The sequence below is a fragment of the Hypanus sabinus genome, chromosome 20 (genome assembly GCF_030144855.1).
Source record: "Hypanus sabinus isolate sHypSab1 chromosome 20, sHypSab1.hap1, whole genome shotgun sequence".
Classification (NCBI taxonomy): Eukaryota; Metazoa; Chordata; class Chondrichthyes; order Myliobatiformes; family Dasyatidae; genus Hypanus; species Hypanus sabinus.
In genome coordinates this window covers 21,832,596-21,860,033 of record NC_082725.1, presented here as the reverse complement: position 1 = coordinate 21,860,033, position 27,438 = coordinate 21,832,596, and the positions used below count along the sequence as shown (strand labels likewise).

Sequence of the window (27,438 nt, the reverse complement as noted above, 5' to 3'; positions counted from 1 at the left end):
GATGTTTTTTTTGTGTGGCTGGAGGAATTGTGTATTTAACATCTCAGAAGTATTGTAAATATATTGTTTAATTAAGCATTCTTTCTTGCTTATGTAATTCATTACAGGTTACATGTGAAAGTATGTGAATGGTGTATGTCACTCCGCCACCTCAAATTTCGCTAAAGTGAAAGTGAAGTATACACGTTCTTCCAGGCTCCCGTCTTTTTCTTTCAATTAGTTTTGTGTTACTGAAATATAAAACGTAACAATTGCAACAAGAAAGTTTTAAACAAACCCGAGGCCCAACCTAATTGTTGAAGTGCAGTGAAATGTTCAAGTAAAAAAAACCACAGCAAGTTTTTTAAATAGGCAAAAAAATGGATGAATTCATGGGTTCAAAAACAGTAACAGTTGATAATAATAATAAATAAATAAAAACCAGAAATGGCTGGATACATTGAAGAGATAGGTGCATTTGATTGCACAAGAAATAACTGTAAAATGTATACTGAGTGAGTTGAGCAGTATTTTAAAGTAATTGGGATAGCTAATGAGAAATGAATGCCAGCTTTGCTGAGTGTTATTGGTGGAAGTGCATACAGTTTGCTTAGAAGTTTGACTGCTCCAACTAAACCACACATAATGAACTTAGCTAATACAGTATCGTGAAAGAAATGCAAGAATATTTAGAACCAAAACTACAGTGGTTTGATTGTAGAATGCTTAAGTTTCACAGATGGAATCAAAAGGAAGGGGAGTCCATTTCAGCGAATGTGGGTGAGTTGAAGAAGTAGTCTGAGCATTGTCAGTACAGTGATGCACTTAATGAATCACAGAGAGATCATTTAGTTTGCAGAATCTTCCAAGAAACCATTCAAAAAATGGCTCCTGATATTTAAGAGAGCAACTGATTGCACAATTGAGATACAGTCAGGAATGAAAGCGAGGGTGAACAAAATTACAACATCCTGCCGCTGCCTTACGGAATTTGTACGTTCACTCCGTGATTCGTCTGGGTGCTCGGGTTTCTTCCCAAGATGTACCAGCGGGTAAGTTAATCGGTAATTGATGCACCATCAATAACTCACACTGAGACGTAAGGCGAGATATCGGCTTTTATTGACTGGAAGAAGGAACCAGGAGTGAGTGTCCATCATACTATGTCCTGGAGACTGAGGCCGAGCGTCAGGCCTCAGATCGCCTTTATACAGGGGCCTGTGGGAGGAGCCACAGGAGCAGTCAGTAGGGGGCGTGTCCAGACAGGCACATAGTTCACCACAGTAATTGTAATTTGTCCTATGATTGGCCTAGGATTGAACCTGGGGTTGCTGGGCAGTGGGCTTCAAAGGGCTGGTGGATTGTCTGGTTTACCTTGAGGAAAGAAAATAATGGAAAAAAATTTGCTGTATTCTCCTGAATGCAAATTGAAAGGCTCCCTACTACAGCGAAGATGATCCAAAGGGAAACCAGAAAAGATCCCACATGGTCTCAGGTCTACACGGCAATGCAAAATGGCCGAAACGTGCCGCAGAAATTCCAGTACCCCATTTTTACCAGCAGTGGGATGAACTTGACAGGGGTTGCCTTATAATGGGATAAAGGGTGTTTCACAACTACACTAAGAGATGAAGTGTTGGAAAAGCTACATGCTGGGGTCATCTAGCCATGGTCAAATTGAAAGCTCTGTCTGGTGGCCTTGGGTAGATCAGCAGATTGAGTACCTTGCCATGCACCATTCAGAATGTGGAGAGGATGTTTCCTATGGTGGGGGCATCCAGAACTAGAATGCACCACCTCAAAATTGATGGGCGACCCTTTAGAATAAAGGTAAGGAGGATTGTTTTTAGCCAGAGAGTACTAACTCTATGGAATGCTCTGCCACAGACTGCGGGCCAAGGCTTTACATATATTTAAAGCAGAAGTTAATTGTTTCCTGATTGGTCTAGGCATCAAAGGATATGGCAAGCAGGCAGGTGTATGGGGTTGAGTGGGATCCAGGATCATCCATGATGGAATGGCAGAGCAAACTCAATGGGCGGGATGGCCTAGTTCTGCCCCTATGTCTTATGGTCTTATGGTCTTAAGTAGCCCAGTAGGCAAGAGAATAAGTAAGGAGTTTATGGCCACAAATCCTTAATAAGAGTCAGAAAGTTCAATAATCTATTTGAATATTAATAACTGATTTATTAACTAAGGCATAGACTCTCAGACCAGGGAAATTATGCTAAAAATGTCTTCAGCATCAGTGAAGCTGCAGCTTGAGTACGGCTGATCACATTCCAGGAATGATGTGATTAAACTGGGCAAGGTGCAGAGGAGGAGGCTTACAAGACTTAGAAAATTACAAGTATGAGGAACATTTGATAGGCTGAGGTTGTTTTCTTTGCAACAGAATGTGTTGAGAGAACTTAAATAAGATGTGTGGCATTATGAGATGTAAATAGGAAGAATTTATTTCCTTTCACAGAAGGGCAAAAAACCAGAGGACATCAATGGTGAAACAGACTTGATGGGCCGAATGGCCTAATTCTACTCCTCTGTCTTATGGTCTCATCTGTAGTAATTGATAGGAGGACTAGAAAGGAAAAAAGAAAACCTTTCTTCACCTTGAAGATGCGAGGCACCCAAATCTCATTGCTTGGAAGGATTATAGAAGCAGAAACCCTCAGTCACGTTTGAAAGGTACATTTGCTGAAGGAGAGGGAAAAGCTTGTCTTGCAAGTCATTCATGCAGATAAACTCATTGGGCTAAATGTCAGCAAAACCAAAGCACGAATTATTGACTACAGGAGGAGGAAACTGGAGGTCCACCCCATCAGAGGATCAGAGATGGGGAGGGTCAGCAACTTTAAATTCCTCTGCGTTGTCATTTCATGGGATCTTACAAAGAAAAAGCAACAGTGCCTCTACATCTAATACTTTGACAAACTTCTATGGATGAACAGTGGAGAGTATACCAACAGTTTGCATCACAGCCTGGCATAGAAACACCAATGCCCAAGAATGGAAAAGCCGACAAAAGGTAGTGGATCGGCCAGTCCATCACAGGTAAAGCCCTCCCCACCACTGAGCACACCTGCAAGAAGCACTGTCACAGGACACCATGATCAAGGACTCCACCATCCAGCCCATGCTCTCTTCTCACGGCTGCCACCAGCAAGGAGATACAGGAGCCTTGGGACCCACTCCACCAGGTTCAGGAACAGTTATTATCCCTCAAACATTAGGCTCTCGACCCAGAGGGAATGACTTCACTCAATTTCACTCACTGTTTCCACTGTCAATGACTCTCCATCTCATGTTCTCAATATTTTTTACTGCTTTTTTTTTCCCTTTTTGTATTTGTATAGTTTGTTGCCTTTGCACACTGGTTCTTTGTCAGTGTTGTTGCATGTGGCTCTTCATTGATTCTATTGTGTTTCTTTGAACTTGCTGTGAATTGCCCACAAGAGAAAGAATCTGTGGTGACGTAGAAGTACTTTCTTTGACCTTTGAATTCTGAACAAGTTAGAACAAGTGTTACAGTACAGAGGAAGTGCAGTGCAAATTGACAGTAAGGTTCAAGATCATAATAAGATAGATTGCTGAGCTGTGTCCATAACTCTCTACAGGTCCTTGCAGTTTCGGGCATAACAGTTGCTATTCCAAGCTATGATGCTCCAGATAGGATGCTTTCTGTGGTGTATCCAAAAACACTGGTGAGAGTCAAAGCGGACATGCCAAATTTCCTTAGCTGCCTGAGGAAGCACAGACGTTGATGACTTTTCTTAGCGATGGAGTTGATGGGTTTGCAGCAGGACAGTCTATTGATGATATTCATTCCTAGGAAACTGAAACTCTCAATCATCTTGATCTCAGCACCATTAATGTAAATAGGAGCATGTGCTCTGAAACCACCCCCCCCCCCCAACACCGCCCTTTCTGAAGTCAATGTCAGTTTGTCTGGCTGGCATTGAGGGAAAGGTTGTTGTCATGGCAACATGTCACTGGCTCCCTATTTCCTTCCTGTACTCTGACTCATCAGTATTTGAGATTTTGCCCACAATGGTGGTATCATTTGCAAGCTTGAAGTGCTGTGACCTGCAAAACTACAGACTAGGTGGGTTTAGGATAGGTAGCCCTTTTGACAAGCTTGGACATGGCAGACTGAATGGCCAGCTTCAGTGTCATAACCCATTTCTGCTTTTAACTTTGATGTACCAAATGTCTCCTTATGTGCATAAGTTATTTGAATCTATTCCTTCTATATGTTGGTACTTCTCAGATTTCTGCCCAACCTTCCGTTCTGTTTTTGTTTTAATACGTAAGCTTACCTAAATTGTCTTTTACTATGGGCTTAAAGAGCCATGATTTTCAGTCTAACCCTATACATATTGTACCTAGCTACAATTGGTCTTGTTCTTCATTTGCCTCTCTTTTCATGGTGACAAGAGAACAGTGTTATTCAATTTGTTCTGGCAATGATTAGTTTGCCTCCACTGTAAAGCAAGGAATGCCTTCTAGTTCAGAAGGCCAATCAACGACACCATACAGAGTTGGCGAAGTTTAATGGAGAGTGTGATTGAGAGGCAAAGGGACCTAACCCATTCTGATGATTCCATCAAGCACATGGAGACAGATTGCCTGGATCAAAAACCCACTTGTTACTTCCCAAGGAAGAAAAATTAGAGGAGGGAACAAGAGAGTCTACAGAATTAGATAAACTGTTCAAAGGAAAATATTTGATCAATGAAGAAGAATTGAAAAAATTAAAGCCTTTGACCAACCGTCACTCTCTGATTGCACAGCAATTTGGAGGCCATTATCAGTGTTTTGACTCCTATGACATTCTAAATGACTATTTTGTGCAGTTTAAATTACTTTAGGAATAGAAGACCTATCGTTCTGAAAAAGGGAATTGTACTGTCTGACAGTTCAAAAAGGGTACAGTTTCTGACAAGATTGTGAGAAGATCGATATTTAGAATCTTAAAAACAATTTTGTTCCAAAATGTTCAGCTTGTCAGAATACAGTTCATTCATAAAGGCCAGTTATACATAATAAGAGTTATTTTGTTTTACTGCATACTAATGAAACACTGAAATAACTCATGTCATTTCTCTGTGATGTGGCTTCTGAAATGAATGGACAGATAATGAAAGGGCTTTGAAATAGGACGGTTGGAAAATTAGAACATTCTTGTGATAAATGTTTGAAAACGTGACATGGTTGACAGGATGACTTTTTTTTCTTTCTCATCTTTAAGTACTTTAAACAAAAGAATCAAATCAATGGATGTTTCCTTCACTTGACTTGCAAACACTTAAACATGGAATAGAGTCTTTTGTTTCTTCTGACTTCCTAAGACACTTTTTTTTCTATCATCCTGCCTTGAGCTGCTATCCGTGCTTCTCTGAATGTAGTTTGCATCTGAACTTTTCACTAATGAACCAAACTAAAGCAGTTCCCTCCCCTCCACCACATCCCCAGCCCCCTCAACACTTCCTCTAACCTTAAAAATATGGCTTGTTCAGACTGGTTTTACTTCAGGGAACCCTTGTCAAAGGAAGTCAATTTGATGATCAAATGATAGCAAATTATTTTAAAGGCAGCTGTATTAATGGTCTGCAGAGCAGCAGAAGGCTGAGGGTAGTTGCTTCCAGCCAGAACCCAGTGATAAATGATGTTCTGCAGAGAAAGAGCCACTTGTTTTTGCAGAGTTCCTCCAGCATTTTGTGAGTGTTACTTGTTTTTGCAAGCTTGATGCAAAAATGAAGGCTTTCTTACTTAAGCCAAAAGGAACGAATTTAAGATCTCCATCCGCTAATATCCCATGAGGTAAGAATTAGTTCTTGTATTTTAACAAAAAAGCGGTAATATTGAATTGGGTCCTCAAGAGAGAACTTTGAAAGCTTCGTGATTGTTTTTATACCTTTATTGTCTTTTAATGGATTAATAGGATAATGTTATGAAATTTTAAAAATTCTAAATATTTCTCACTGTATTCTGTATAGGTAAATTGCAAATAAAAACTCTCTAAATGAGGATTAAAATTCACAGCTGACTGTTCAAAGTTTTTGACATTAAGAAAGGAAAGTGGAAAGGCAGAAATAAGGACCACGTGCTGAACAGGGGTAGAATGAAATAAAAGGATGGAAGAAGGATAAAATAGGGATATTAGAGAAAGCAGGAAAAATGGTAATTAATTGAGATGAAGAACAGAGATAACTTATTAATAGTAGCTATCTACACCTCTGTGATATCACACACTTCTGGTCTGCCTTACCTACCTGCTGTAGAAATCCTCACTTACGCTCCCATTATCCCTGGAATTGATTATTCTCATAAATTCTGCAAACCTGAAGCTGTCCAAAATCTGCTTCTCATCTCCTAATTTGTATGTTAGAACACATCTATGTTCACTTCTGTTATAAGGTTTTCACCATCTTTTCCGACCCTTCCTACCTCAGTAATCACCACCAGAGCAAGAGCCCTAGAACATATCTGTACTCCTCCAACCCTAAGCTTTTAACTGTACCTCAGCCTGATTGCTCCTCTGCTGGTGACCATGCCTTCTGTTTCCAATGCCCTAAACTGTGGAATCCCTCCCTGAAGACCTCTATTTCTCAAACTCTTTTCACTCCTTTTAGGTTTTTCAGGATTGTTTAATGTTTAATGCTATTTCCAGTACACAAGTGTCAAGGAGAATGAAATAATTGTTACTCCGGATTCGATGCAGCACAAAATAAAACACACTAAGGTATAGAATATAATAATAGACACTACTCAAAGCCTGATCTCTGAACAAGCTTTTTGTTATCGTCCCAATCCCTTCCTTCACTTGTCACTTTGGGGTCTTTGGTTTATTTATTATTGATTTATTGGTTTATTACTGTCACATTTGTCAAGATTCAGTGATAAGCTTTCATTTTACAGGCCATCCAGGCAGATAATGCCAAGCATCATTACACTGAGATAGAAAAAAGAAAACAGGTACAGAATATAGTAGTGCAGAGAAAGGGAAATGCAGACTGACAAATAAAGTGCAAGGGCTGCAAAGAAGTAATTTGGGAGATCATCTTTTAGCATATGAGAGGTCCATTCAGGAATCTGTTAAATGCTGTCTGTGGGCTCAAAATTGACAGCTGTCAAAGCTGTCAATCAAAGCTGTCCACAAAGGCTAAGTCCACACTACACCAGATAAATCCGTAACTGAAGATTTTCCTCTTCATTTTTACCCTCCGTCCACACTAGAACAGCATTTTCGTCCCCCAAAACCGGAGCTTTTCAGAAACACTTTCCAGGGTGGGTATTTTTGAAAACGCTGCTTGGGCAGATCAGTGTGGATGGGGTAACCGGAGAAATCTGAAAACGCTGTCATGACAGATGGTGACGGCAGCACGCCATCTCATTGTTTTCTAGAACGCAACCTAACAATTTCAGAACAGATGGCAACAAGACTGAAGCCAGGAGAGTTAGAAATGTACTCACCAAATACTTTGACCCATAACTTACTGAATAAATAAGTATACTCACTTTGCCCTGTTTTCTGTCCTTGCTTGTATGAAGGTGGTTTACCTATTTATGCAAGTACTTCTCTGACAATAGATGTGTAACAGCCTAATGTAACATTGTATGGAAATACAAGATAACACTGATGTAGACATGTTTTACACATTTAACAAGGTGCTTTATTAATGCAACAGAGTTGGTCAGATTTTCAATATTTGTCATCAGCCGGGTCATACAGTTCATGAACTCCCTGTCGGTTGCCTCCATACGCTTTAGTATTTGTTTTTTTTTTACTTTTAAGTCCTCCTGCACAAGAGCCAACAGCTGCCCGTTGTTTAAGTTTTTCTAGTCTGTAACTGAACAAACACACACCGTCTTTCACAGCGAGATTCGACACAAGTCATGTGGCTTGTTTGCAGTAAATGTGTCCTGTGCATGCGCAGTAGGAGGAGATTCGCCAAAATCTCCATTTCAATGTGGACAGAGATATTTTCAAAAATGCCTAGTGTGGACGCCTATCGTTTTTACACGAAACCGGCATTTTCAAAATTATCTGGTCTAGTGTGGATGTAGCCTTAGCCTCTTGTATTGTCTGCCGAATAAGAAAGGGAAGAAGAGAGAATGGCAATAGTGGGAGGGGTCCTTGATTATGTTAGCTTCTCTCCCGAGTCAACAGAGGGGAGCCGGGTTTATGTGGTGGACTGTGCTGCGTTCACAACTCCCTGAAGTTTCTTATGGTCTTGGGCAGAGCAGTTGCTATACTAAGCTGTGGGATGCTTTCTGTTGTGCATCTACAAAAACTGGTTCTGAGTCATCAGAGATGTGTTAAATTCCATTAGCCCTCTGAGGAGACAGAGGTGTTTAGATGTCTTCTTGGCCGCAGTGTTCAGATGGCCGGATTAGGACAAAGTCTTGGTGATAATTTAATAATTTCAGCATGATTCTACCATGCAGACCTCACTATATAGTCAGTGGCCCTTTTATTAGTCACCTCCCGTGCCTAATAAAGCAGCCACTGAATGTCTGCTTGCGGTCTTCTGTTGCTGCAGCCCATCCACTTCAACGGTCAACATGTTGTGCATTCAGAGATGCTCTTCTGCACTCCCTGCATAAAAGGCAACAAGAACCCCTCCCTGCAAAAATAAACTAACAGAACTCAACAAGACCATCAACCCCCAAAACTTCTCCCCTTGCACAACAAAACGGAAAAGGAACGGGCAAGAAATGCGGAATATGAAAACTGTAAGTCTGAAAAAGTCTATAGCTCATAAATGCAACAGTCCAATCCGTAAACTGAGAACCAAAGTAACATCTTCTGACATCACCATCATCGAAAGAGAGTTCCTTCATTATTGGCATTAAACAGAAGTGCTGTTGGAACCTCTCCGTATCTGGTTTTTACCTGATAACATCCGTTGACAACTTTGTGTTTTTGAAATTGATCTGCTCAGTGAGAATATATAACTCCTCTAGGGGCCATTCTCTGGATAGTTTTGTGCTGATGAATATTCTGGCTGACATCACTTCCTGTGATTTACACAGTTGGCTCTAATCTGATAAAGGCAGCACCAGTCTTTTGGCTTGTACTACCTCATACTAGACAAAATTGTTGTGAACCTGAATCATACCCTCTCAATTACCTCAGTATTTGCAAACTAGAATATACATGGTATTCCTGCTATGATTTACTAAGGTTACAATTACATTAAATCTAAAAGTTGGCACTGTAACTTATACTGTTATCTTGCCAAGCTGGTTTGAACTTTACATGAATATGGGTTAGGTGCGGAATATTGTGGCTGCGTCACTGGACTTGCAGTCCAGCGTCCTGTTATGATTTCATCTCACTGCTGCTACACAGAGACTGAAAATCGTTTGATCAAATCAATTCTGAATTTTAAATATCAGTATCTGTAACCACAAAGCACCAGCTTGTTATTAACATCCCACCTGCCACATTAATGTCCTTTACGGAATTAAATCTGCTGTCCTTAGCCATGGGGATACAGCCTAGCGAGTCACGGTTACATTAAAACATCAAAAGAACATCTTCAAAACGTGGCTTACAGTGGTTCCAAAAGGCAGTTTACCATCAGGAAAGTAAGCTGCACTCATCTTGTAATTTAATAAAGAACCATACTCCATTGATTTTCCATTCTGCTGAAGTTTCCCTCATTCAAAGATTCTATTTTTAGTCAGCAGAATTAACACCAGAAATGTCTGGATATTAAATCACACTATCAGTTTAGCAGTGTGACTTTATCAATATTCTAAAGCACTTCCTATCTTATAAATTGTATCAATACATTATTGTACTATCAGTATCACATTTGATCATTTTATCAATACCTACTTCCAACATTTTTTATATCAAATTGCACCATCTTATCAATACTCCACTTTTTGGTATATCAACAAAAACGCTCACAAATTTTTACAAATGTATTGTGGAGAGCATTCTGACAAGCTGCATCACTGTCTGGTGGGGTGGGTTGGGTGGTGTTGCTACTGCATAGGATCAAGTTAAGCTGTAGAGAGTTGTAAAGTAAGTCAGCTCCATCATGGCCTCCATAGTATCCAGGACATCTTTAAGGAGCAATGCCTCAAAAAGGCAGAGTCCTTTGTTAAGGAACCCATCAGCCAAGGCATGCCTTCTTCCCATTTCTATCATCAGGAACGAGGAACAGGAGCCTGAAGACAAGTTCAATGATTCAGGATCAGTGTCTTCCCCTCTGCTGTCTGATTTCTGAATGGACATTGAACCCATGAACAACACATTACTTTTTTCATTTCTGTTTTTTTTTTGCACTGATTTAATTTACCTATTTAATATATATACTTACTGTAATTCAGTTTTCTCTCTATTGTGCATTTTATTGTACTGCTGTCGCAAAGTCAGCAAACTTCATGAGATATGCCAATGATATTAAACCAGATTTTTTATTCTCTACCATCAATCATACACCTTTGCATCATATCAACTCACTTTGCACTACCTTATCAAACTAATTATTATACAGTTGGAACACCCCTTATCACCAGGTTATTGATAGCCCACTGTACCTTCAGGTTACCATAACAGTGTGCCAAGTTATCATTATCCATTGCACCATCTTGTCAATATTCCACTGTGCTACCCTACTGAAATCGCATCGCATCATCTTATCGCCAGTTCTTCGCAGCTTCCTCCTGTCCTCAGCATTATTTACTTTCTATTTTACTGCAAATTTTTTAACTCCTCTACCTGACCATATGTCCAAGTTCATCTGAACAGACATGGCCCTGGAACTCATCCCTTCCGGACATCACAACCGTTTTAGGAGTTACCTTTACTCTTATGTACCTGCTGTTCTTGATTTTCACTACTTTCTAATCCATTTGGCTTATTTTCTCTTTGTTGCGATATTTTTCTTTGTTTAGTTATTTTTTTATTGAGATACAGCATCGGCCCTTTACCATCTCCAACTTCTGATGCTATTGTCACTCTCTCCTCCTTTATCTGCATATCACCCCTTCTCACCTGGATCCACCTATCACCTACAAACTCTTGCCCACCCCTTCACTCCTTTCCCTCACCTGTTTATACTGGATACCCTCCCTCTATCTTTCAGTCTGGGTGGAAGGTCTCAACTCAAAATGCCAACTTCAAGTTCCCTCTATAGTTGCTGCCTGACCCTCTACACTCCTCCAACAAATTGTCTTTTATTGTGTTCCAGCATATGTACAGTACTATGCAAAAGTCTTGGACAGATATATATATATATATATATATAACTATGGTGCCGAAGACCTTTGCACAGTACTATATTTGTCAACGTGGAATGGAGAGCAAGATTGTAAATCTGGGGGGAGCAAAGGATGTTGGGAATGGTGAGGGTGGAGTGCCACATGAGGGGTGTGGGATAGAAGTGCCAGGGGCAGAGGGTGGCATGGATGCAGATGCACCCAGCCCTGAGACACCAGGCAAAGTCACTTGACTCCAAACAGTTGGTTTATTGACGATTACAGAATGTCTCTCTGGTGCTTCCCACTCCCTCCCCTCTCCCTTCCCCTCTTCCCAACTATGATTCCCCCTTATCTGCCCCATTCCCACTTTCAGTCCACTGCAGAGACCCATATCAGGAACAGGTTTATCATCACTCACGTGTCGTGAAATTTGTTTTTTTTAACAGCAGCAGTAAAGTATAATTACTACAGTTCTGTGCAAAAGTCTTAGGCACCCTCAGTATGTATTTTTTGTGCCGAAGACTTTTGCACAGTACTGTACAACCAGATCTCTATATAAGCATATTCTTTCCTCTTGATTTCTCCTACCCCCCCCCCAGTTAATCAAACCCACCTCCTGCTCCCCTGTTCCCATTCATCCTGTCTGATGTGTCTATTGGAAGTATAATGATGTCAACAGGAGTTTAAATGGGACTGGTTTTGGCAGAGCATATTAAATACATTTATTGCATATTTCATAGACATCAAGAGAAACTTTTGCCTATTTCCTCCGGTGTACCTGTCCTATGTGGGAGACATCTTGACTACATGTATTTAAATGGCAACACACACAAAATGTTGGTGGAACACAGCAGACCAGGCAGCATCTATAGGGAGAAGCACTGTCGACGTTTCGGGCCGAGACCCTTGGGATTGTTACTGTTTGTGTTGGCATAGAATTCAAATGTGGCCTGGATCGTTCTCCACTCAATGCTCGCTCATGCTTTCCTGCTGCATGGCCATTGGATCAAAGGGGAGGAAAGCTCGAGCGAGATATTAGAGGAAGGTTTTTTTCACTCAGAGAGTGGTTGGTGTGTGGAATGCACTGCCTGAGTCTGTGGTGGAGGCAGATACACTAGTGAAATTTAAGAGACTACTAGACAGGTATATGGAGGAATTTAAGGTGGAGGGTTATATGGGAGGCACAACATTGTGGGCCGAATGGCCTGTACTGTGCTGAATTGCTCTTTGTTCTTTGATCACTCTTGTAATCTCTTGCTTCATCACAGGTTGCTCGACTAGCCAACCAAAGCTCCTTATTTTGTGCAAGAGAAGAAATCAACGTTACTTCCAAACATCTTTAATATATTGTCAATTCAACATCAAATCTAGAATTCTGCCTGCAATATTCTACAAAACTGTGTTACATTTCATTGCATTCATATGAAATATTTCCAAACTAGAATAAGGAGCAAATTATTATTTATTTCTTCCATGCATTAGAATATCATTCTGCAATCAAAATATCATCATCATCATCATTATGTGTCATGTCGGATGACGTGGGTGATCATGGTCAATGACCATGATTGTTCTTGGCAAATTATTCCCCAGAAATGTTTTGCCAATGCCTTCTTCTGGGCAGTGTCTTTACAAGATGGGTGACCCCAGGCATTATCGATGCTCTTCAGAGATTGTCTGTCCGGCGTCAGTGGTCACATAACCAAGAATTGTGATATGCACCAGCTGCTCATACGACCTTTCACCACCTGCTCCCATGGTTATTGACCCTGAACAGGGGAGGGCTTAGCAGGTGGTACACCTTGCCCAAGGGTCCCCTGCAGGCTAGCGAAGGGAAGGACTGTTTACACTACTTTGGGGAAAACCTACCTCGATCCCACCACCCAAATCTGAATCCAAATCTAATGAGGAAAAGAAACATAGTCTTAACTGGAGAGTTTTAAAGTGCTGCAGGAACAGATGGCCAGACAATCTAAAAAAACTGTTAAAGGCATCCAAAAGATTTGGCTTTATAAATAAAAGTACCGAGTACAAAAGCAAGGGAATTGTGCAAAACCTTTACGAGATAAAAAATAAGCCCCAGTTAATACCTGGACACCGGACATTAGGAACCACATCAAGGGCTTAGAGGGATTTATTATGAACAACTTTGGTTACATCAAGCAACAGTGGTTGTAATCCTCAGAGTATAGACAGTTTATTGGCGATTTGATGTATTTTTTGTTTATGTTTCCTTAATCTTTATTCGAACAGTTTAAAATGAGCGAATAAGAAGGGACTATTTACAGTAACAGCATGGTCAATAATCAGTGGAAACAAATATAACATAATTGGGGAAAATTACTAACGGCACCAAAAAGGAATGCTTCATACAAAATTGTTGTGACTTGCGATGCAGGCCATGTAATAATTTGATAGAGAGATCTAGATGAATGCTTGAAAGGGAAGAAAGATTTCAAGGAACATAGAGGAGTCACTGGAAAGCTATGTTAGAGATGACATGGACATAAGATTGATTGTCTTCTATCCTGCACATCTGGGCCTGCTTAATGATGTAAATCAAGCTGCTTCTGTAAATCTACCTGCAACTTTCCCTAAATCAGTGTTTTGAATCAAATCAAGTCAGCGCAGGTTAATGCTGGGGGCAGCCCACCAGCTTCACAATGCTTCCGGCATCAAAGGAGTGCCCGCAACTCACTAACCCTCATCATGTGTCTTTGGAATATGGGAGGAAACCAGTGCACCCGGAGGAAGTCCACGTGGTTATGGGGAGAACGTACAAACTCCTTGCGGACAGCGGTGTGAATCTTGTAGCTGGCACGAGAAGGCAATGTGCTTAACTCTGAGAGGAGTGGCAGGGCATTTCAGATCCATAGAATGCAGTGGTGTGATCTTGTGAGTTGAGTTCTCCTAAGGGGCTGTCTATTGGTGGGTCCTCGGGTGGCTATAGAGACCGATCCAGGATCCACATATTCTGGTGCAGTGTGGGTAAGAATAAGTGGTGGCTGTGGTTCATGGTTGGGTCTTTTCCATGGAATGCACTCTCTACACCACAGGGAACTCCAGGGCACTTCCCTTATCCAGGGACAACCATAGTTGTTGGAAACGTTGTCAACTGGAAAGCTTCAGCACTGGCTTTTGGAACTTGTTTTTGTCAGTAAACTTCATTCATAAAGTCAAGTCCAGTCCAGTTTATTGTCATGTTATTATATAATCATGTATATAATGTATTTAACATATATTGTATATAGAAGTAAGATGTTTCTCCAAACCAGGGTGTAAAACATAGTAGTACACATAATATACAATAACTTATGAAGGTAAGGATAATATCTGCAGAAGAAGCAGACATAAATGACAAACTAAAGTGAATAAATTAAATACTGTAAGGTACGGAACAGATTAACCAATGACACTTTGAATATGATGCTGCAGGGAGTTCAGAAGCCTAATAGCCTGAGGGAAGAAACTGTTTCCCATCCTGAGCATTGCTGTTTTTATGCATCGGAGTCTCCTGCCCAATGGTAGGAAGTCAAAGGTGATGCTGGATGAATGGGTGGGATCCTTAATGATACTAAAAGCCCTGTGTATGCAGCATTCCTAATAAATGTCCACGATGGATGGTGGGCAAACCCTTATGATCATCACAGCTGTCCTCTGGTCTTCTAGTCCACCGCTCGGTTGCTCCCATACCAGATGGAAATGGGCCAGATAAAGTGAATCTTTCCCGAAGAGAATGGTTCAGGAAGTGGTTGCCCTACAACTGAAGAGAATGCAGGAAGAGAGGAAATGGGTAACTGCCAGACAGATGAAAGGAGCTGAGAGATAGCTAAAGAGACCCCTACGGGTAGCGGTGGGAACATATCCAATTGTATTTAAAAGGGAGATGGATGACTATCTGAAAGAAAACAAGTTGTAGGGTTATGGGGAGATAGAGATTTTTTTTTGAAATTGGGGGAATTAAAAGATAATAGCAGGGAAGTGCTGCTAAATGATTAACAATGAAAATATTGAATGATGGGGAGCCAAAGGCGCCACTGCTGCGTCTAGCTCTCTTTAGCCTACTGCTTTTCCCTCATCTACATAATGTATGTAGATAGTGTCTGTAGATGAGGGAAAAATTAGAAAATTGGTAGAATAATGTATGTGCTTTAAACTCAGGGCTAAGACTGTAAAGGCTGATACAGCTTTGACAAGCCTTTATCACAGTAGGTAAAGTGGATAACCGTCAGAGCAATTGACTATGATCGATTTGTTGGCTTTGTAACATAATGATAGCCTCTGAGATCAATGTGGGAAGAAAAGGTAAAGGCCAGCTTCATAAAGTACCAATAGTTACGTTCATAATCAGTCACTGGAAACAATTAAGACGGCATTGAGAATAACTTGCCATTAAGCAGGGGCAGTGCAGGTAATGCAAATACTGAGAATATAATTGTCATCAAAGTACTAGTGAGACATGAAAAAACACTAATCTGTGATGGGAAAACAATATTGACTGCTTTGTGGGCATTGAGAGAAAAGGATTGCACATTGGTTTAATGGCTTCATGAATATGCTGATGAGACATAATTGCTGTTAACAATGCAAACACGATGGAATTAGCTTAATATTAACTTGAGGCTGTACCACAGTTATTCCACATTGAATTCAAGTAGCATTAGGGTTACATATCAACTGTGGATCACATTGAATAGCAGGCCAGAAGTCCAAGTACAACGTAGGGAATCTGTGTTCAAGAATCTTTTCTGCAATTCTGTCACTCTACTGAGAAAGTGCTCTATTGTTGGATACTGAGATTGAAACTTGTCCTCCCTCAGCAGCATGCCATTCGCACTTTACCCTCAACTCAATAGGATTATTCCCGGAGCTCTGATCAATATTTGTCCATCACAATATCGCTAAACCACATAATTTGCTTCATGTCACACTTGCTCCTTGTGGGAGCTCTTTGTCTACTTTGTATATTACACTTTTCAGTACTTCACTGGCTTCATTGACACTGGAAGTGAAATGAAAGTCATGAAAATGCAAGATTTTTTTTAATGTGACAGAAAGCTGTTAGGTAGAAAGATTAAATCTGCACAGGTGGTTTTTTTTTATAGATGATCCCTCATGAAAGTGGCAAATGTTCACACTGGATAACACAAGCCGTGGAGCTAGTTACAGACAACAGAACAATTCATGTGTTTCCCTATCATTTGTGATTTATACAAACATTTGAAAATGTTCCTGGCAACAGTTTTAACAGTTTGTTCCATGATTTTATTAATGATTCATTTAAATGTTCATCAAATTCTAATATCAACAATCCATAGCTTGTTCAGTGCTGAGTGTATTTTTTGTCAGAATTGTTACTTCTCATTACCAACAATAATGAAATTTTTGGTAATCTTTGTAAATATAGAAGTTATTTAATTTTATTTTACTTTGGAGCTGTTTACCTGGAAGTGAGTGCTCATTTTGTGTTGCAGCTCAGCTTGTGCCTCGTGTTTTATGAGTTTTATTTCCTTCATAATATCTTGATTTGAAAAGACCACCTCTGTGTGACACAGCAGGGAACTGCTTAGTTGTAATGGGTTCTAAACTGCTTTCTCGCATCAGACGTGGAGATTCTTTGAGGCTGAAATACTTTATTAAAGAAAGACAAGTAAGGTCTTGTTGCTTAGCAGTCATGGGTCTTTTAACAGTTACCAGGTTAAGTCATACAAGATGAGGGATGCACAGATTATTATGTTGACACATTTATAACTCGTCTTAGATGAGAAGAGCGTTGCTAAGATAGTTAACAGAATTCAAAGGTGTTAGTGTCCAATATATATGGTGTACATTGGACCTTTATTTTTCTTCACAGTCCCTTAACATTTATTGTGAAATTGCACTGAGCTTTAAAGCAGACCTTTGCTTTAAAGACAGACATCATATTTATTGCCATCTGGTGGCATCTGCCAGCTTCTTTCTATCGAAAGGCCTAGATAGAGTGGACATGGAAGGGACGTTTCCAATACTGGGAGAGTCTAGGACCGGAGACCACAGCCTCAAAATGCAAGGACATCCCTTGAGAACAGAGATAAGGATGAATTTCTTCAGCAGAGGGTGGTGAATCGGTGGAATGCACTGCCACAGATGACTGTCAGTGAGCATATTTAAAGTAGATGCAAAGAAGGTTCTTGATTCATAAGGACATCAAAGGTTATGAAGAGAAGGCAGGAGAATGGGTTTGAGAGGGATAATAAATCAGCCATGATGGAATGGTGGAGCAGACTCAGTGGGCTGAATGGCCTAATTCTGCTCCTATGTCTTACAGTTTTATGGTCTTCCTGGTGCACAAAACAACTCATATACTCATCTGACTTTCAATGGAAGCACAGGACCAAGCAATCTTGCCATTGGTAGCCCCACAACTATAGAGGTTTGCCCATCATATCCATAGTGCACTAATAGCTGATAGACGCATCTATTTTGGTTTAGTTAATTGAAGTATTTACATTTGCTGAACTTGCCTTTGATTCGAGGTGATAATGGACCAACTATTGAATGGAGACCAGTGAAAAATACTTGTGTGTTGTGTGAAGCTCTGCAGGTACTAGGCATTCTTTCTATCTATTGTCCCAGTTGTGGACACACCAGGAATAATCAACAGGAATGGAAATCAGGTGGAATATGGAGTAAGTGGACAAATCCTTATTTCCATTTGCTGAAAACATCATTCCCCAAACCATTAATAAATCAGAACTAACAGTATTTAAAAATGAGTAAAAAAACATTTAAAACCAACCCTGGCAGATTTGGAAACATAATGATCTCAATCAATTGTACACATCAGGAGATAATGAATCAATCACATATTTTATAGTTATCGCTGCTTTTATTTCCTTTAACACTGACAGGAATAAGCCTCAATGGAGACATTAGATAGATTTTCCATTGGAATCGAAAGCACATCTGTTCTGTTCTGTAATTCAAAAGCGTAGAACTAACTTAAATGAAAACTGAGGAACCATGAATAATGTTTTAGCTTTGTTTTCACTTTAAATGAGGCACACACATATCACGTGGTAGCGTCGTGACGTGTGCCATTCACGTATTTTTACATTTAGCCCATAATTATCTAAACAAATAAAGAATACATACTCAAACAATATACTTGCAATATTACTCAAATGCACGCTTTCCAGCTCAGGTATAAACTCCAACTGAATACAAAATGTATCTTAACTATACACGCAGTATACTATATAATACAACTACGATATTGTCATCCACAGCATAGTAACCTTTAAATTGTCCCTTCAGGGTAGAAGATTTAATCACTGTTGAGGATTTCCTACTCTTGTGAGACAACGTCTTTCCTGACAAGGAGGAATCACTCTGTTTCACAGGTTGTGAAAAAATCTCAGCTTCTGGGGCTCCCGCCTTAGTCATAGAACATTACAGCACAGAAGCAGGCCTGTCAACCCATCAAGACTGTGCCAAACTATAAATCTTCTGAAGCCCATCGACCTGCACCTGGACCATAGCCCTCCGTACCCCTCCCATCCATGTATCCATCCAAATTCCTCTTAAAATTGGAAATCGACCCCCATGTCCACCATTTGCTCTGTCAGCTCGCCCCCATTTCCTCTCATATTCCCCTTAAACATTTCACCTTTCACCCTTAACCAGTAACCTCTTGATTTTTCCAACAACAGTGGAAAAAGCTTGCTTACATTTACCCTATAAACCCCTCATAATTTTGTATACTTCTATCAAATCACCGTCACTCTCCTTTGCTCCAGGGAATAAAGTCGTTACCTATTCAACCTTACCCTATAACTCAGGTTCTCAATTCCTGGAAGCATCCTTGTAAATTTTCTCTGCTCTCTTTCAATCTTATTGATATCTTTCATGCAAGTAGGTGACCAGAAATGGATGCAATGCTCCAAATTAGGCCTTACGTCTCATACAACTTCCACACAACACCCCACCCAACTCCTGTACTCAGTATTTTGATTAATGAAGGCCAATGAGCCAAAAGCATTCTCTATGACCCTAGGTCCAATGTTCTGCCAATTCACTTATTATTTGAATGTACTTTGAATTCCTTATTTCTTTTGTAAATGTCTTGCCTTGGACCCTAAGACATGGAATCCCTTGTTCTATATCCCCAGCGAAAGGAAACACCCTTCCCACACCCAGTCTGGTTATCCCTGTCAGAATGGCATACATTTCAACGAGACCTTCAATATTTCTTTTAAAGGTCTAATCTCATCTCACTTATCCAGGAAACAAACCAATAAACCTTTGCTGCACTCCTCGATGGCAAGTTTATCCTCTCAGAGGCCAGGAAACAAAATCTGCTCAAAAATATTCCAGATGCAGTCCACTTGCATAATTGCAGTAAGATGTGCCCCTGTACTCAAAGCCTTTTTGTAGTGGAGCTCAGTTTGCTGCCTGAACTGTTTATGGCATCTGCACATTTGCATTCAGAGACTGGAGAAGATCGAGTTTAATGTCCTGTGCATGTGACTGCATAGGTGCAATGGAAAAATTACTTTCAGCAGCACCACAGGCCCACACACAAGGGCACCCAGCCCCTTGTTATAATAATATTTTACAGTCTATCACATGCCTTTCTATTTTTTTCTGACTGAAATGGAAAACTGTACATTTATTCTTATTATTTTGCATGTGCCCACTCACACAACTTGTCTCATTCACCTTGAGGCCTCTTTTCAACCTCCTTACAACTCACAATCTTACACAGTTTCATGTTATCAGCAAAATTAGATGTACTGTTCTTTCAATTAAATCACTGATGCATAATGTATAATAGCTGATGCCCTTGAAATGATCCCTGTGGTACCCAACTAGTTACCATTTGCCACTTCTAGTCAACTCGGTTTCTTGCCAGTTAACTAATCTTAAATTCACGCCAGTGTGTTATACCCTATGCCACATGTTTTAATTTTGAAAACTAACCTCTCATGGGAGATTTTATAAAGGCATTCTGAAAGTCCGAATACACAATGTTCATTGGTTCTGCCTTATCTTTTCTACTAGTAACATCTTCAAAAACTTCCAGTAGGTTTCTCATATAGTTCCGCTTTCTTAAATCATTGCAACACGAACAAAATGCTGGTGGAACACAGCAGGCCAGGCAGCATCTATAGGGAGAAGCACTGTCGACATTTCGGACCGAGACCCTTCGTCTGGACTAACTGAAAGGAAAGATAGTCAGAGTTGCTGTGTTGCTTGAATTTCCAACATCTGCAGATTTCCTCATGTTTGCTTTCATAAATCGTTGTTGACTTTATCAATATTTCCGTGCCCCTTTATCAGATCCTTTATAATAGTGTCTAGCATTTCTCTACTAATAAGATATATTAACTTGTTCGTATCTTCCTACACACTCTCCCTGTAGTTGTGTTATATTTGCCATTCCCCTGATCCTCTCCCTTCCTACTGCAAAATGGAGAAACCTTTCCATTATCATGGAAAACAAATGCATCCACTATTTCCATGTTTACTGTGGTGAACTACATATACTTGTCTGGACACGCCCCCTGCTGACTGCTCCTGTGGCTCCTCCCACAGACCCCGGTATAAAGGCGATTGAGGCCTGAGCCCGGCCTCTCAGTCTCCGGGATGTAGTGTGGTGGTCACTCACTGCTTGTTCCTTCTTCCAGTCAATAAAAGCCGATATCTCGCCTTTACGTCTCAGAGTGAGTTATTGATGGTGCATCAGTTACTTCTGTTAGTATTGTGAGATACAGATTATCCTTCCCTGGGAATACACTAATTCTCAGTGCCATTAATTTCTCCTGCAAAATTTCTTACAATTTCTCTTTTCCAATCAACTCTTGTTTCCCTAGCATCTCTAGGAAATTATTTACATCCACTTTTGTGAAGTAAAAACCAAAGTACTTCTCTACTATTTCTTGCTCCCCTCTTTAAATTTCTTTGTTTTTATGTAAGAAATTTGTATTTGCCTTCATTATTCCTTTTTGTTTTAAATGAGAGTTAAATAGCTAATAATTGTGTAGATCTACCAGCTATTAAACTTTTCCTGTCCTAAGTGTGCCAGATATCAATCTGTGTAGGTGTTAAAATACAAAATCTGCAGTACTGTCATGCCAGGATTTTCAACTTGCAACTTCCCCACTGGACTCAATATAGAATCCAACATCAGAGCACAGAATCACAGAGCAGGGCTCTGAAAGCACATCCCATCTGGCCTTTGGTTTTATGTTAGAGAGGTCTAATATGGAATCAGCAACTCCATTCATTTGAATTGATTGCCAACCATTGACAAAAAGTATGTGCTTTATTTAGTTATACTATATTTTAATGTATTTAATTGTAAAATTAGTATTTAAATGTGCTTAATTACTTTTGAAATATTTTAATCATATTAATTACTTTAATCAGTTGGAATACTTCTTAAATGCCTCTGATTCTGAGAGACTTTCAAAATTGCCACTATCTCACTTTTTTTAAATCTATGCCCTACTTATTTAACTATTTGATATACATCTATATATTTACTGTAATTCACATTTTTCCCCATAAGAAATTTCACGACATGTGCCAATGATATTAAACCTGATTTTGATTCTGATTGTTCAAAAGTCTTTAGCAAGCACAAGTTTTCAAAGGCATATTAGGGCTTGGGGGTGGGACCTAAATTTACCCCAGTTGAGGCTTGGTTCATAGATCTCAGCAAGCATTAGATGTTAAGGGTCAAATCATTCAGCTTTCCTCACTCTGGTGGGCAGGAACCATGGCAACAAGTTTGGATAGAAGGAGGGGCCCAGCCCAGTCTGCGCTTCCTGTCTTTCTGTTTTGTCAGGCTTGGCACCTACTGTTCAATAATGTTATTTAGTTCTTAAAACACAAACCATAACCAAGTGTTGCAAGCTAGACATAGAAGCTAAAAAACTTCTAAAGGCAGCTACTCAAAATACTCTTCAGAATGTAGGAATTTGAAAAAGTATTGGCAGGAGTATTCATCAAAGCTTCCAGTGAATTTTTTGTTCTTTTCCCAGAATCCCTTCTCATGGCATTCTCAAAGGTTTACCTCCTGTCTGTGTTTAGGTCACCAATTCACACCTAAATTAACCATCTACACAACTAGTTCAAGCAGCAGTCCCCCCCCCCCCCACACTCACACTCTATGCCTCCTCAATATACCAACAGTTTTCCCTCAATGTACACAAGGGATGGTGATGAGACCCAACGTACTTACAAAGCAATTAAATACATCAAAGTATGTTCTTCTTTTATAATTTTCTTCTCAATGTATTTGATCATAAAAGAATCTCTGATAATAGAAGATCAGAATGCAGACATGATCATGGACATGAAATACATTTTGGGATTTGTATAGCAGCTTTCACAAAGCCAACACTTCAATCACTGAAACAAGAATTGAAGGAAATGGAGCAGCTACATCCTATGAAAAATAATGTTACCATGTCCAATGTTCAAGGATGAACAGTGGCTGTGACACCACAGGAAACTTCCCTCCTTTGCAATGTTCCCATGTTATGCTTTGGATCATGGACCGATAGACAGGGTCTCAGATCCACTGCCAGCAAGTCAAAACATTGCAAAGAAGCCTTGGCTGGAATTTTCTGCTCAAGTCTGAAGTGAAAATGAAAGCCATTGGCTTCTGACTGAAATATGAGCATGTTGCTCACTGAGATATTGATCGGAACAAACAGAAATAGTTATATCTCCTTCATCAGTTCATGTTATTGTATGTTTCTAGATTCTTGTCTCTCCTTTTCTAGTCGCTATTTTGGGCAATTTTGATCAGGGTGGCCTGCAGATAACGAACACTGAGCTGAATTGAATATGCCTGGACTCTTTCAATTTTGTGCTTTATATTTTGTGTTTTTATATTTTGTGTTTTTCATTCCTTTTTTGTTGCCATTTGCGCGATTTGGTTTTTTTGCACATGGGGGTGGGGCTGGCATTTTCTTTGAGCTTTTTCCGCTCTGCTCTCTGATTTCCAAATGGACACTGAACCCATGAACACTTCACTATCTTTTTATTTGCACTGTTTATTTTAACTTAACGATTTAAAAGACATATATACTTACTGTAGTTCAGTTTTTTCTCTATATTTATCGTGTATTGCATTGTACTGTTGCTGTAAAGTTAACAAATTTCATGACATATGCTGGCAATATTAAACCTGATTCTAACTCTAATTCTGATTCCTGGTTTCATGGTTTTCTTTGTCTCGTGGCCGTCTGGGGGAGACAAATCTCAGGGTTGTATACTTCATACATATTCTGATAACAAGTATATTTGAATCTTTGAGTAATTTCATTCCAGTGGGAAGATAACCTTGTGATATTTGATTGTTCACACTACTTAAAAATTGTAAAAATCTTATCAACAGATTGTTCCAGAAATTTGACAATTCCAAATATTCTACTGCTTTTCAAACACTTAAAATTATTTAAAAATTGACAACCTCTGAAGAAGGAAAAGGGTGAAAACAGATTTTTTTTGCACCTGAGGAAACTAGAAAGTTTTCAAGTGAAATATGTTAAAGACTTGTGAAGAAATATGTTGTTTACAGGATTTGTGTTTGGAAAGTAAGGATAGATGGCGCCCCCCTGTGTTTAAGAAGTGCAGATGACATCTCGGCATTGGCAGCTTGAATCAATACTGTGTGAGCACAATTTAAATATAATCCACATGATTATGATTACTACTGTAGGTGAAATAATCATATTAATAAAGCTTTCTTCTGCTCACTATTTCATAAAATTTATTGTCCTGTTTGTGTTAAATTGGTGACTATCTCCATTAAATTACAAGTAAAGAGATAAGACTAAGGCTTGTAAATCTGAAAAGCTTAAAGTGCTACATAACTGCTGAAGTACATTTGAAGAGTAGCCATGTTTATAACAGAGGAAAAGTGGAGCCAATTTGTACAGGTGCCTGCACACAGTAATATAGTAATAACCACATAATTTGTTTAAGAACACTAATTCAAAACTGACTATTGGCTGTGCTGTTCAGGCTAACTCCCCGACTGCTGTAAGTAGCACCATGAGATCTCACATCGCAGCCAAGACAGCAGATTGGGCTTCAGTGTAACATGTCACACCTCTAAAGCAACACTGCTAATAGTGTAACATTTCTTTAGTTCTACACTGGAGTCAAGTGCAGATTTTTGTGCTTGAGATAGCTTGTATCCACAACTTGATTACCCATAAGCAAAGGTGCTACCAAATAAGCCACACATTAAGGATCCAATTTATATCTTTATCTTGCATGGTTTCTCAGGTTACGACAGCTCATCACTGGTACTGTGCCATTTTACTTTTTTTCCAAAATATTTTTAAAGATCTTTCAAACTCAATGCTGACTGTTCCACTTTCAGAACAAAATGTTAAGGCTATTGTGGAGCTGTGACTCAGAATTTGTTGGAAATGGATGCCCTGTGGTATTCGGTTGTACTTGATGGATTCATTTCTGCATCCTTCGTATTCAACTTTTTGAGCAGCAATTTACTGCCAAGCAGGCTTGTAATGGTTTAGTGAGTGCAAAGAGCCATTCAAGAACTTCCTTGACATGAGATTCACAGATGGGGAAAGATTTTGAAGGTAATTTTAAGCGATTACCTGTAAAAATGTGGGTTCAATTTCAAAACTTAAGAGAAATTTGGGTAAGTACACGATGGAGAGGGACATGAAGGGCTATAATCCAAGTGCAGTTCGATGGGACTAAGCAGAATACTAGTTTGGCATCGACTAGATGGGCCAAAAGGCCTGTTTCTGTACTGTGGTGTTCTATGACTCCGAAAGGTAAAAGAGGTAAAAAAGTAATGGATGAAGAAAGCACAAATAAGCGTTAGAAAGAAAAAGAGGAAAATGAAGTATGTAATCACCCAAAATAATTTACCGTGTTTTCTTCTAATTATTCATAAGTTCGGGATGGTAAGACAAGGCTGACATTTTATGCCTATTTCTGAATGCTCTTTGAGCTGAATGCATTGCGAGATATTTTCAGATGGCAATTAACTGTTAACTACATTGTGAGTCTGCATCACATTAAGGCTGTAAGGAGTAAATATGGCCGATTTCCTTCAATAACGTCGCCACGCAACCAGGTAGCTTTTTACAATGTCTAGTTTCCTGATGGCTATTACTGATACATGCTTTTTACATTTCAAATTCTTTTACTGCAATTGCACCCTGCTGATTGGGAAATTTGAATTCAACTTTTTATCTTCAAATCAATAATATGAGCTTTGGGATACTTCACCAGTAATCTAACCACCGTAGGCCAGTAAGAAAAAAAGACTGCAAATCTCTAATTGTTGCCTCTTTGAACCTTCAATGTTGTGATGTTTCAATTCTAAATATCTAACTACTAAATGCAAGATATGTAAATTTGTTTTAACTGTTCATAATACAGAAGGAGACAGAAAGCAAAGTATCGTCTTGTGAGGCTACTAATGAGGACACACACATTATTCAATCACAAACAAGAATATCTGCAGATGTTGGAAATCCATGTGTGTGTTGCTCACATTATTTAATTACTTGAGGGAATAGGTAGTTTACAGAGTATCTATTCTCTTTTCTATCTATTCTCAGAAATTCAAATTTCCGAGTTACCTACTCACTGAGATTTACAGGACGGTATTTCCCACTTGGCATTGCTGCCTGCCACATCTCCAGCATCAGCCAGCGACCACTACTCACTGACATTTCGTCCCCTTAGCCCTGGTACTTCTCCTTGTGGCGGAGCGATGGCAGTGATGTCTCCTTGCCAACCCCTGTAGCTTTCGATGGGTTAGTCAGTCCTCCAACTTCTGTTCTCCCTCCTCAGCCACAGCCAAAAGCTTCCCTTTTCTGCCTCTTCAGTCAATTGTCCAGTGGCTCCTCTGAGCCTTGCTCCAGTCACCCCCATATCACGGAGTAACATTGCCCTCAATGCACCTTAAGCATGTTCTTAGCTTCTACCGTCATTATTTTCTTGGAGAATTTTGGACCCATGATTCTGATGTACATGGTCATAAGCCTCCTGACTGATTAATTGTGAGTCCTGCTGAAGGGTCTTGGGCCAAAATGTCGACTGTACTTTTTTCCATATATACCACCTGGACTGCTGATTTCCACCAACATTTTGTGTGTATTGCTTGGATTTCCAGCATCTGCAGATTTTCTCTTGTCTTTAAAACCAGTCACACTTAGCCCAGAGACCAGCCTGAGGAGAAAAGAATCACAAACATTAATTATTCATTATGATACTGCTAAATATTTCAGTTTGTACTCAAGGTTCTAGTGCTTATCGTGAATCCTACTAATCAAGAAGTGCAACTATCTGAGCTATGGCTGAGATAGATGTTTTAATTCACCCATTTCAATTTGACTTCACATTTCCATTCTGACATCTCTGAACATGGCCTCCTGTACTACCACAACGAGGCCACCCTCAGGCTGGAGGAGCAACGTGGCATATTCCATCTGGATAGCCTTCAACCTGATGGCATGAACACTGATTTCTTTAACTTGCAGTAATTTCTTCCCACCCCTTCACTTCTTTTTCCATTCCCCATTCTGGTTCCCCTCTCACCTCGTTTCTTCTTCTCACCTGTTCATCACCTCCCTCTGGCCCTCTCCACCTTCCCTTTCTTCCATGGTCCACTGTCCTCTCCTATCAGATTCCTTCTTCTTCAGCCCCCTACCTCTTCCACCTATCAACTTCCAGTTTCTTACTTCGTCCCTCCTCCCTATCACCCATCTAGCCCCTCGGCTGGTCTCACCCGTCACCTTTCTCCTGCCCACACTTTATAATTCTGGCTTCTGCCCACTCCCTTTCAGTCCCTTTCCAGACTGTTCAGCCTAAAACGCCAACTGTTTATCCACCTCCATTGACGTTGCAGACCTGCTGAGTTCCTGGTTGGTGTGTGCTGCTTCCTGCCTTGTACTTACAGAAGCATTTCTCATAAAGTGAGGTACTTGGGTGAGGACACCAAAGCCATAATCAAGCAGAGCACAGAAGTAGCGCTTAGCTGATGCCACAATTGTGCATTAAAATTCACTTGCCGGTTATACCAACTCATCGATTGACAAAGCGGCTGTGGTTTTGTCCACGTTCATTGGTACAGACGAAAATAAAATTCTTTCCAGTACATAAATTGAGGTGGATGTTCCCGTGAGGTGGGGTTTGCTTTGGTTTTCTTTCACTACAGTGACTCATCATGTGGGCCCCTGTTCTTACACAGTC

At 40.0% G+C, this 27,438-nt stretch overlaps 1 protein-coding gene and 1 long non-coding RNA gene across 2 annotated transcripts in view; one reads left to right on the top strand and one right to left on the bottom strand.

The window, feature by feature from the left end:
- Window positions 1-27,438, top strand: part of LOC132378369 (cadherin-20-like) — a 183,070-nt gene that overhangs the window by 85,046 nt on the left and 70,586 nt on the right. The window lies entirely within an intron of this gene.
- LOC132378370 (uncharacterized) overlaps window positions 26,250-27,438 on the bottom strand; it is a 31,164-nt gene continuing 29,975 nt past the window's right edge. Inside the window, exon 3 of the long non-coding RNA XR_009507002.1 lies at window positions 26,250-26,415. This is a non-coding gene — a long non-coding RNA (uncharacterized LOC132378370). The remainder of the gene's footprint in view (window positions 26,416-27,438) is intronic.